This window comes from Oryx dammah, unplaced genomic scaffold (assembly GCF_014754425.2).
Source record: "Oryx dammah isolate SB20612 unplaced genomic scaffold, SCBI_Odam_1.1 HiC_scaffold_29, whole genome shotgun sequence".
Lineage (NCBI taxonomy): Eukaryota > Metazoa > Chordata > Mammalia > Artiodactyla > Bovidae > Oryx > Oryx dammah.
The window spans coordinates 19,405,251-19,417,433 of record NW_024070213.1 but is presented as its reverse complement, the minus strand read 5'-3'; positions in this window follow the sequence as shown (position 1 = coordinate 19,417,433).

Genomic DNA, 12,183 nt, shown 5'->3' with positions numbered 1-12,183 from the left:
ATTTTGAAATTAACATAAATTGACAGGAAAAATACACAGTACCGGGATCTCCCTTGTAATAACTTACATAACTAGAGCACAACATCAGAACCAAGATACTAACATTAGTTCAATCGATAGCTCTTATTCAGGTTTCACATGCATATGTGTGAGAATATATATATATATCCATATATATACACAAATATATGTGTGTGCTCAGTCAATAAGTCATGTCCAACTCTTTGTAACCCTATGGATTGTAGCTCACCAGGCTCCTCTGTCCACGGGATTTTTCTGGCAAGAATACTGGAGTGGGTTGCCATTTCCTTCTTCAGGGGATCTTCCCATGCAGGAATCAAACACACATCTCCTGCATCCCCAGTAGGCAGATTCCTTACCACTGAGCCACCTGGGAAGCCCCATATGTGTATATAGTTTTATATGATTTTATCACATATGTAAATTCATGTAAGCACCATCACATAATCTGGTTTTGATCCTGACATCATTTAAAGTTGAGTAGCTGCCCTCTTATTGGTCATTCAGTTCTACTAAAGAAAGTTTTGTAAGAATTAATTGGGGTTGTTCGTTAACAGGTCTTACTCTGGCTTTCTCTAAGAAGTAGAGACGATCACCTCAGGGCTTCAACCAAGTGAGAAATATTTGCTATTGGTGAGACCATGATTTTCAGATTTTATTCAACATTTATTTTAATTTGATCTCTGACATGTTACCCACTATCTTTATATTATTGGTTTTGGATACTGCATAGTTGTTTTTACAAGTCTGGTATCATTTTACATTTGCAATTTTACTTTAACTTCCCTGGTGGCTCAGAGGTTAAAGCATCTGCCTCCAATGTGGGAGACCCGGGTTCGATCCCTGGGTTGGGAAGATCCCCTGGAGAAGGAAATGGCAACCCACTCCAGTATTCTTGCCTGGAGAATCCCATGGACTGAGGAGCCTGGTGGGCTGCAGTCCACAGGGTCACGAAGAGTCGGACACGACTGAGTGACTTTACTTACTTACTTACTTACTTAATTTTACCTGACAGTTACAAATACAATCATAAATATTGACCAGACACATTACACAAGCAAATGTCCCTTTTTGCATGAAGTTAAAAGCACCAGGGGTACTGGTGGTGCTCAGCCACGTTCAGTTCTTTGAGACTCTACAGACTGTATCCCGCCACACTCCTCTGTCCGTGGAATTTTCCATGAAGAATGCTGGAGTGAGTTGCTGTTTCCTCCTCCAAGTGATCTTTTCAACCCAGGGATTGAACTCACTTCCCTTGCATCTTCTGCATTGATAGGCGGCTTCTTTACCACTGCACCACCAGGGAAGCCTTACCAAGAGTACTGCTTCCCATCAAAAGAAATAAAAGGAAAAATGAGCAAGAAAACCACAGCAGCAACCAATTCTGCATCTGGTTCAGGTATAACTTAGACTTAAAATAGAAATAAAACAATGTGAAAATTTTGGACATATCTAGATCTTTCTCAGCACTTGACTCTGCCTGATAGCTATTCTATAAAGTGAGATGTCGACAGAGAAAAAAAGCATTCAAATAATAATGATCTAACAGCTAACATATGTTTTGGATAAACCATTGGCACTCTCTGATTGTGTGGAGTTAGGAGAGGTTTATAAAACCAGAGTGATGAGAACATACAATTTGTTTCAAAATTTCTTAACATCAGCCCTTAAAGCAGGGATCCCCAGCCTCTGGGATCTAATGCCTGGTAGAGCTGATTTCATAATAATAGAGATAAAGTGCACAATAAATGTAATGTGCTTGAATCATCCCCAAACCATCTCCCCCAACTCAGTCCATGGAAAAATTGTCTTCCATGAAACCAGTAACTGGTTCCAAAAAGATTGGGGACCTCTGTCTTGATGTTCATCTCTTCTAATTGATAAATTCCATCACCTGAGACTTAAGCAAAGTGTAAAATCTTCACAAAAGAGCTTCAGAGAGCTAGCTTTTTGGCTGCATCTGTGGCTTGTTTCCCCCCACGCAGCTGGAAGCAGTGCCTCTGTGGTGAGCTGTTGGAGAGCCTTTGGGTTCTCACTAAACAAACTGGTCACTTTTTGAGATGGAAAGCTCGAGTATTTTTTACTAAGTATCATTAAAATGGCACTGAGTCTCTTTCTTGTCCTTTAGGCCAAGCTTTTCTACACTGAAAAGCTCTACAGTCACAATCTGTTGATGAAATGGGCATAAAGAAAAAGAAAGGGGAAATAAAAGGATTCTCTAAGAATAATAAGATGTATCAGTATCCAAACATGAGATGATTCATCAATAAAAATCTGTCAGTTTCAAGAACTCAACTTTTAACTTTTATGCAAAGCACTCAACCAGCAGTGATTATCAATTTATACATTACCAAGCTCCACTAGCCTGAAATGAATCTTGGAAAAAAAGGATTCACATAAAGGATTATTGTTAAAATTTTATAATTTATTCTTTAATTCTTTAGTTGACAGGTGGTCTATAATTTATTATGTTAACATACTTAATAATTATCTGTAAAATAGTAAGCTATTTTGGTGTTTATGTCAGCTTCATGTGAGATATTTTGCATAATTTACCTTTATAATCTTCATTTACCCTGTTGTTATTAGCATTATTTCTTAAATTTAATAGCTGAAGACATAGTATTATCAAAGAAATAAGCTCCAAGTCAACTAACTAGCAATGGCTGAGCTGAGTCTCATTATGTTCTGTCGATCTGTAATAGATAAAAATGTGGAGAGTCACTTTGCATACTAGTAGGAGAATATATGCTATTTTGCTTCAGTTACCCTGGTAATTTTGAGTCTTTATTTGATTTTAGATACATAAATAACTACAGATGTTTTGGATACTACTACATATGCAAGTATGGCCTTCCCTGGTGGCTCAGACGGTAAAGCAGCTGCCTGCAATGTGCGAGACCCGGGTTCAATTCCTGGATCGGAAAGATCCCCTGGAGAAGGAAATGGCAGTCCACTCCAGCACTCTTCCTTGGAAAATCCCACAGACAGAGGAGCCTGACAGGCTACAGTCCATCCGGTCGCAAAGAATCGGACACGACTGAGCGACATATGCAAGTATGTAAATACTTACATAGTAATTAATATTACATAGTAACTACATTGTAATTCTATATTTGCATACTTATACAGTATACACACTACATGCATCCTTGACTATGAAATATCTGATTGTTCTCATGGAGGTAAAACCCAGATTTGGACAAATAATTAAACCAAGCTATTACCATAATTTTTGTACAACCTAAGAGTAGTTTTTAAAGTCTCAGGAACCTTTTAGTTACATGCTTTGTCTCCTGTTTTCTCTATTTTCATGCCTTCTGCCTTCTAGGAAACACAATTCAATTTTTAGAAATATCTGTCTATATATGTGAATTTCATGATAATTGCATACATAAAATAAATTCACTTGAAGAGAATATTGGCACCAAGATGGATGGTCCTTTTTAGAATTTATTTGTATTTCTTTGAAGTTAGATTTCATGGGGGGAAAAGAGATTTTACCTTGTTCCCTCCTTCTATTATGTGTGTTTATATGTGAGCATGGATGTGGGTGTATATGTGGTAAGATAGGTGAAAAATCTTTGACCAAAATGGTGTAAATGCAAAGATAGAAGTAAGCTTTATAATTTTACTGTAGCAGTTACAGAATATTTCCTGTTCACTATACGTGGATGTCATGTTTACAGCATTTCAACAGGCACTAGGGGTAGAATGATGTGAATATATATTTTAAGATCCTTGTTTACTAGAAGGGTTAGAGAATTATAGCACATTTTATCAACAACATCAGAGAGGTAAAACTAAGAATTAGGTGCTATAAGTCTGCTTCATGACATAAAGTAGAAAATATGACTTATGACTTCGTTGAGAAAAACTTTGTTTGTTATATTAAGGAGTTTTTATCCTGTTCCCTTAGTATAGTCAAAAAATTTATATCAAATATATAAAATTCTATAATGTACTTATTTGATATGACTTTTTCTTGGTTATAGACTCCTTCAGAGAGTTGAAAACTAAAAAAAAAAGGAACAGAAATGGCCTGTGTTCTATTTACACATATACCTCCTATAGTTCCATTTTGCTTCATTGCACTTCACAGATATTGTGGGATTTTTAGTTTTTTGCTTTGTTTTGTTTTGTTATAGACCAACCACAATATTCCCTTAAGTCTAAGCCTAGTCCAGAGCAAGGCTCTAAATCTCTTCAATTCTAAGAAAGCTGAGAGGGATGAGGAAGTTGCAGAAAAAAATTTTAAACTAGTAGAGATTAATTTAGGTTGAGATTTGAGCAGTAGTCTCAAAAGTGGGCTTAAAATAAACCATGTTGTAAACAGATATGCTGTCATCCAGGCTTTGTTGTTCCACTTAGAGAGGATTAATCGAGGTTTAAGGAAAGAAGCTCTCTATATGTATGAGTGCCAAGTGAAGCAGGGCTTCCCTAGTGGCTCAGACAGTAAAGAATCCACCTGCAATGAGGGAGACCTGGTTCAATCCCTAGGTTGGGAAGATCCCCTGGAGAAGAGAATGGCAACCCACTCCAGGATTCTTGCCTGGAGATTTCCATGAACAGAAGAGTCTGGCAGGCTACAGACCACGGGGTTGCAAAGGATCAGACACTGACTGAGCAGCTTTCACTTTCCCTTTCTTCACAGCCAAGGGAAGCAACAAGGACTGATGTAGAAGCAAGGCAAGTTTTTCAGAAGATCTAGCTAAGATGATTAATAAGGTGACTACATTAAAAGATGGATTTTCAAAGTAGATGAAGCAAACTTATATTGGAAAAGGTGCCATTTATAGCTGGAGAGAAGTCAATGCCTGGCTTCACAGTTTCAAAGGATAGGCTAACCCTCTTGTTAGGGGCTAATGCAGCTAGCTGATGACTTGAAGTTGAAGCCAGTACTAATCTATCATTCTGAAAATTCTAGGGCCCTTTAGAATTATGCTGATTCTACTCTGCCTGTGCTCTATAAGTGGGACAACAAAGCCTGGATGACAGCATATATATTCACAACATGGTTTATTTTAAGCCCACTTTTGAGACTACTGCTCAAAAAACAAGAATCTTCTCAAAATATTACTGCTCATTGTCAAGTCACCTGAGTCATGCAAGAGTCTGATGAAGATGTACAATGAGATTAATGTTTTTATGCCTGAAAACATACACAACATCCATTCTGCAGCCCAGAGTTCAAGAAATAATTTCGACTTTCAAGTCGGTATTTGAGAAATATATTTCATGAGGCTATGGCTGCCATAAATAGTGACTCCTCTTGATAGAGCTGAGCAAGGTAAATTAAAAACCTTCTGGAAAGGATTCACTATTTTAGATGCCATTAAGAACATTCATGATTAGCCAAAAGAGATAAAAATATCAACATTAATAGGAACTTAAAAGAAACTGGTTCCAATATTCATGGATGACTTTGGTTCAAGACTTCAGTGGAGGAAGTATGGCAGATGTGGTGAAAATATCAAGAGACCTAGAATTAGAAGGAGAACATGGGGATGTAATGAATGGCTGCAATCTCAGAATAAAACTTGAGTGGGTGATGACTTGCTTCTTACGGATGAGCAAAGCAAGTGTTTTCTTGATATGACAGCTACTCCTGGTTAAGGTGCAGTGAAGATTGTTGAGATGACAACAAAGGATTTAGAACACTATATAAGCTTCGTTTATAAAGCAGCTAAAGGTTTAGGGGAGATTGACTCCGATTTTGAAAGGAGTTCCACTCTGGGTAAGATGCTATCAAATAGCATTGCATGCTACAGAGAAATTGTTTGTGAAAGGAAAAGTCAATTGATGTGGCAGATTTCACTGCTGTCTTATTTTAAGGAATAGCCACAGTCACTCCAACCTTCAGCAACCAAGACTGTTCTAACAGTCAAAATTTATGACTTTCAATATTTACAATTTAGTAGATATATTTGAACTATCTTCTCATTCCAAGATTTTGCTTTTTTTCCTAAATCAAACCGATCTAGTGAAAAAAAATCATTTTCAGTTGAATTAAATCTTACAGAGAATCAGAATTCATAACATTATGGACATCAGGGTTGGGCTATGTTTTATTAGCTCTGCACCTCCCTCATTGAAGAGCAACAGCAGATGTTCATCTTCAGTTTTTACATTTATATGTTGTCTGAATATATACATAGAATCAGGCAATAATTAGATTTATAAAAAATTGAATGCCTCTTAACTAACAAGTCAGAATCGACACACCTGTCTTAGTAGCATGGAAACTGAATCAGTGAGAATATCTAATGAGAACAAGACACACAAAGAATATAGAAAAATAGCAGCACAGAGTTAAATGAGAGGATAATACAAATGTTTTGCCTTCAAAACTAATTTCTAACTAATACTCATCAGATGATTCTTCTCTGCCCTTCTTCAACGTACTAAATATGAGGTGTCAAAAGTCAGTAGCTTTGGACTTCTCTGGTGGTCCAATGGTGAAGATTCCACCTGCTAATGCAGGAGACAAGGGTTTGATCCCTGGGTTGACAACGAAGCCTGTGAGCCATGACTACTAAGCCTGCCCATCCCAGAGCCCATACCCTGAAACATCAGAAGCCACCACAGTGAGAAGTCTGTGAACTGCAACTGGAGAGAAGCCCACACTTGCTACAACTAGAGAAAGCCTGCACACAGCAGTGAAAGCCCAGGATGGCCGTAAATAAACCAATGAATCAAAGTAGTCTCATTAAAATGTGATTATTTTTTAGAAGAATCGAAGTGGTTTTTTTTTTTTTTAAAGTCAGTAGCCTCAACTGTCTGATTCTGTTTCTTGTTAGATTTGTAAACTTGAGTAGGTTACAAAACTCCTTGAATATTCATTTTCATCTGAAAAGATGAAACATAATTATAAGTAGTTTTTTAGAAATGCTGTCTGGATTCTGACACGACCCTGCCCTCTTGATCAGACCTCAGCCATCAGCTCAGTGTGCTTCACGTGTATAGAGGTGTCCTGGGCAGTACAGAATATTTCCAAGCTCAGACTTGCTGATGCTCGACATAACACTTAACACCTACAGTAGGCACAATATGATCATACAGTCCTAGGGATGAGATGAGTGGATGTGGAGCTTGTCTGTTAAGAAAAAAATAAGAAGCTACTATAAAAAACAGTGAGAACTGAAGCAGTTCATCTGGTCAAGGAACCGACTATAAAGCATAAGGAGAAGAGAACAAAAGTGAGGTTTACAAGCCTGAATGTGGTGATCGTTATCACTTGAACTGCGTCATTATCATTCGGACAAACATGACCACAGGAAATAGCACTGAGTTCAGAATCATAACAGCATTTACCCACTAAGAGAGGAGGAGGTAAGAGCCAAACACACACACACAAACATGAGAATCATAAAGCATCAATTGATTAGAGTGTAAATACTAGACTTGTATTTTACATAAAAATTTTTAACCTGAATTTTCTTCTGATAGAGTGTATAAAAGTAAGTATTTTGTAGATGGAAATAATGAACAAGTGAAGACACAAAAGAATAACTCTGAAGCTGCTTATGGGCAAAGGTGTCAATACCATACAGACATAATTGGGGGTCCTGTTTATACACAACTTTGTAAAAGGAATTGTTTCTCCCTAACTTCCTCCAAGTGATGAGGAACTAAAGAGCCTTCTGATGAATGTGAAAGAGTAGAGTGAAAAAGTTGGCTTAAAGCTCAACATTCAGAAAACGAAGATCATGGCATCCAGTCCCGTCACTTCATGGCAAATAGATGGGGAAACAGTGGAAACAGTGGCTGACTTTATTTTGGGGGGCTTCAAAATCACTGCAGATGGTGACTGCAGCCATGAAATTAAAAGGCACTCCTTGGAAGGAAAGTTATGACAAACCTAGACAGCATATTAAAAAGCAGAGACATTACTTTGTCAACAAAGGTCCGTCTAATCAAAGCTATGGTTTTTCCAGTAGTTATGTGTGGATGTGAGAGTTGGAGTATAAAGAAAGCTGAGCACCAAAGAATTGATGCTTTTGAACTGTGGTGTTGGAGAAGACTCCTGAGAGTCCCTTGGACTGCAAGGAGATCCAACCAGTCCATCCTAAAGGAAATCAGTCCTGAATATTCATTGGAAGGACTGATGCTGAAGCTGAAACTCCAATACTTTGGCCACCTTATTAGAATAACTGACTCATTGGAAAAGACCCTGATTCTGGGAAAGATTGAAGGCAGGAGGAGAAGGGGTGACAGAGGATGCGATGGTTGGATAGCATCACCAACTCGATGGTCATGAGTTTGAGTAAGCTCCAGGAGTTGGCGATGGACAAAGAGGCCTGGTGTGCTGCACTCCATGGGGTTGCAAAGAGTCAGACCCGACTAAGTGACTGAACTGAACTGAACTTCCTCCTGAACTAGTATTAAGACAGAACAGTGAGGAGAACAGAAAGTCTTCAAGACAGCCAATTCACATGAGAGGAAAAGAAAGCAGGAATGTGGCAAAAATAATTCCAGAAGAAAATGTGAATCAAACAGTCATGATTTAAAGGCCACCTATTCTTAGCAAGACTATACTGTACTTAAATGCCACTTTTAGCAGGAACACAATCTGAAGTGAAAACTTATTTTACAAATAATAGTAAGGTGCTTTTAAAAATAAAGAAATGTTATTCTAATCCAGGTTAACATTAAATATCACCAGTATGGTTAAGCAGGTGACATCAATAGAAACCAAAGAGAGAAAGAGATAGACAGAGACAGGAAAATCAAGCAGAATACATCAGAGATTGTTCTTTTATATGGTGTTTTCTTGCCATTTCTTTAAAGAGTTAGAATGGAAAATTAAATGCTGTTTAAGATATAAATATAGTCTCTAATTTTGTATCCAAAATCCTTGGGGAGCAGTGTAATTTAAGATTCACAGTTTTGCACTTTAAAATATAGTACATACATATACATTTATAAATTAACAGTGCCAGTAGAATTTGGTGGTTCACTTTATAACCAAGCACATCAATATTTCCTCAGAAAAACGCATCAAACAAAAAACATACTTAGTTCATATTTTGGCACCAAACTTATAAAAATATTTTGCTTTATAAATATTTTGGCTTTTAGCATTGCAGAGGGCTTCCCTGGTGGCTCAGTGGTAAAGAATCTGCCTGCAAAGCAGGAGACACAGGTTTGATCCCTGAGTCAGGAAGATCCTCTGGAGGAGGGCATGGCAGCCCACTCCAGTATTCTTGTCTGGAGAATCCCACGGACAGAGGAGCCTGGCGGGTTACAGTCCACAGGGTCACACAGAGTCAGACATGACTGAAGCAGCTTATCCTGCACACATTGTAGATAAGTGATTAGAGACTTGTATCTTTCATGTCAATATACTGAATAAATTATTCCCAATTCTTTCTTTATAAGACGTTTGCAAACCCACCTCCCAATTACTGAACCCTTCTACATGTGGTTCCGTATTGATAATTTATACAAGTGATCTTACCCACATTTACAGTAAAGAAGCTGACATATAGATTAGACAAGACAGGTTCAATGAATCTCTGTGTTAAGTTATACTTCCATTTGGGTATGAGAGGCATCTCTTGCAAAACACTCTGGTCCTATGTCCCTGGGAGACCTGGTTTCTTTTATCCTGCATCAGTCACTATCCCTTTCATCCTCCTTAGCCTTCCCCATGCTTTGCTCCTAACTCAGGTGCCAATTCTTGCAACCTACATTTCACAGTTTCCATGTGAACTAGCTTCCAGTTCAATCAATGGGAGGAATTGGTTTGATATTTGAAAGGTGAGAAGTGGGGGAGAAGCCTGGTGTTTTTGCTTTTCTCTCTTTGTTTCAGGCTACATCTCCTGTAGTGGCTACACCTGTCATGTGGCTTTAACTCCTGCAAACAGCAACAGCTTCCCACCAGACAGTGTCTGCTGTGGTCCCAGGTCTCATCAAGTGGCTCTGGGGGCCCACCTGCTCCCTTGGCACCTTCAGCCCTGGGAATGGTTCCATCTTTCTGTTTACTTATCTCTGGACTGTGTTTCTCCTGTTTGTCTTTCAATCCTGCAACTGCTTTGTAACTATTTCTCGGCATTAAGTTCACTCGATTGAGTGATCTGGCCTGGGCTTTGTTTATCTGCCTAGACCCTCACCAGTATTGCAAGGCACACAAAGTCTTCCCCATGAAACTTCTAGTACTCTGCCACCAGAAGCTATGGTTCTAACATCTTTTTTCAGAACACTCCTTCCACATCCATTTCCAAGCATCTTTGCTGTACTCTGTGCCCCTGGAAGCTAAAGTCTAAAAATTACATCATTCAGGCTTTCTTGCCTTCTGGTTTCTGGCTGGTTTAAGCCCTTGAAAGATATTGCCAGGAGATCAGAAAGTGAGAGGGAAAAAATAGACAAATTACTTAATATTTTCCTTTATGGATCAAGTCCCAGCAATGCCTAGAATCTGTCCCTGTAAACGCTTGGTATTTTCTGACCGTTAAAAATGGAACACAATGTGGATCATATCCTGCTCTACACAGTGTTATCTAAGATATAGTTGGCTTAAAAAAATTATTTACTTTATTTATTAAGACATAAAGGGACTTCCCTGGTGGCTCAGTAGGAAAGAATCTGCCGGCCAATGCAGGAGACACAGGTAAATCCCTAATCCAGGAAAATCCTACATGCCTAGAAACAACAAAGCCCATGCGCCACAACTGCTGAGGCTGTGCTCTAGAACCCAGAGCCACAATTTCTGAAGCCCGCGCGCCCTAGAGCCTGTGCTCCGCAACAAGAGAAGCCGCAGCGATGAGAAGCCTGCTCGCTCAACAAAGAGTAGTCCCTGCTCGCCGCCGTTAGAGAAAAGCCCGCAGAGCCACAAACACCCAGCACAGCCAGAAATAAATAAACAAACATTTTAAATATATATTTTAAGACATAAAAACTGAGTTCTGATAAAGTGCTCTCTGGTGTTCTTTTTTTTTTTCTATTGACTGCTTAAAAAACTGCTATGTAATTATTAAATAAATAAACCATCTGCATTCTGATATGACACATGTACTATTTTTTTTTTCTGAAAGATTACTGGATTTTCTTCTGTGGTTATTTTTAGTTTAAGTGTCACACATCTGGTCAACACATTCTAAATATGTAAAGGTGTTGCTAACTTATTCTCTCACTGTACACTCTTCTGAACAGAATTTTCCAACCACAGCATGACCAGCACTTGCCAGGGCATTTAACACCTAGACCACTCGATGTTATTGTATTGCTTCTTGGGTAGTCTAAAAGGGCTTTAGGGAAAGGAGAATGAAATTTCTGGGAAAAAGTAAGATTCTACTGCAGAAGATATTGAAATGAAAAGTTGTAAGGACCTATGAAATTGGCCAAGAAGCAGTGGATTTAGCTTAAAGGTAGAGAAGCAAATCAGAATGGAAATTTACAAACTTGGACATGGGGATAACTGTCACTTTGTCACATTAGTCCTGTTATTCATTGGACATGAATCATCACAGTTAGCAACATTAGCTTTAGAATTAAGACTAAATTTTCTTTTGGAAGAGGAAGCAGGGAGAAATGAAGTAACACAAATGCTAGTATGACTATGTAAATGTTACAGTCATGTTCTAAATGTGTACTTCCTGGAGATTTCTTATCAATCGGGTATATTAAGGTAACATATTTTGTAAAGAGAAACAATGGGCAACTAAATGCATATATAAAAATCTGTCATACTGTCTGCAAAACAAAATATTTTACAATTTTGAACTTCTGAAAAAAATAAAATGGGGTGAGGTGAAAGAACATTTTCAGAAAACATATTCAGGCATTCATATTATAGAAACAGAAAGCTAAACCATGTTAAAATAATTCCTGAAATTATAAGTAACTTAAACAGCCATGATGTACAGAATGTATTGAAAAAAGTAATTTACTTTTGGCAATCAGTGGCAGAAACTGTATACTTAAGTGGCAGTTTCAGGAAGAACATAGTTTAAAGCTAAGGAATTATTTTGCAAATATTACTAGGTGGGGTTTAAATTCATGGAATAGCCTATATGGGATACACAAGAGAGTAACTACAAGAAAATAAAAAGGAATCAAGACAGCACCAGTTCAGGAATTATTCTTAAATACATGTTGAATGGAACAAGAGGAAGTGAGAAAGGTAGGGTCAAACATTTCTTTTGTGTATTTTTGAGGAGG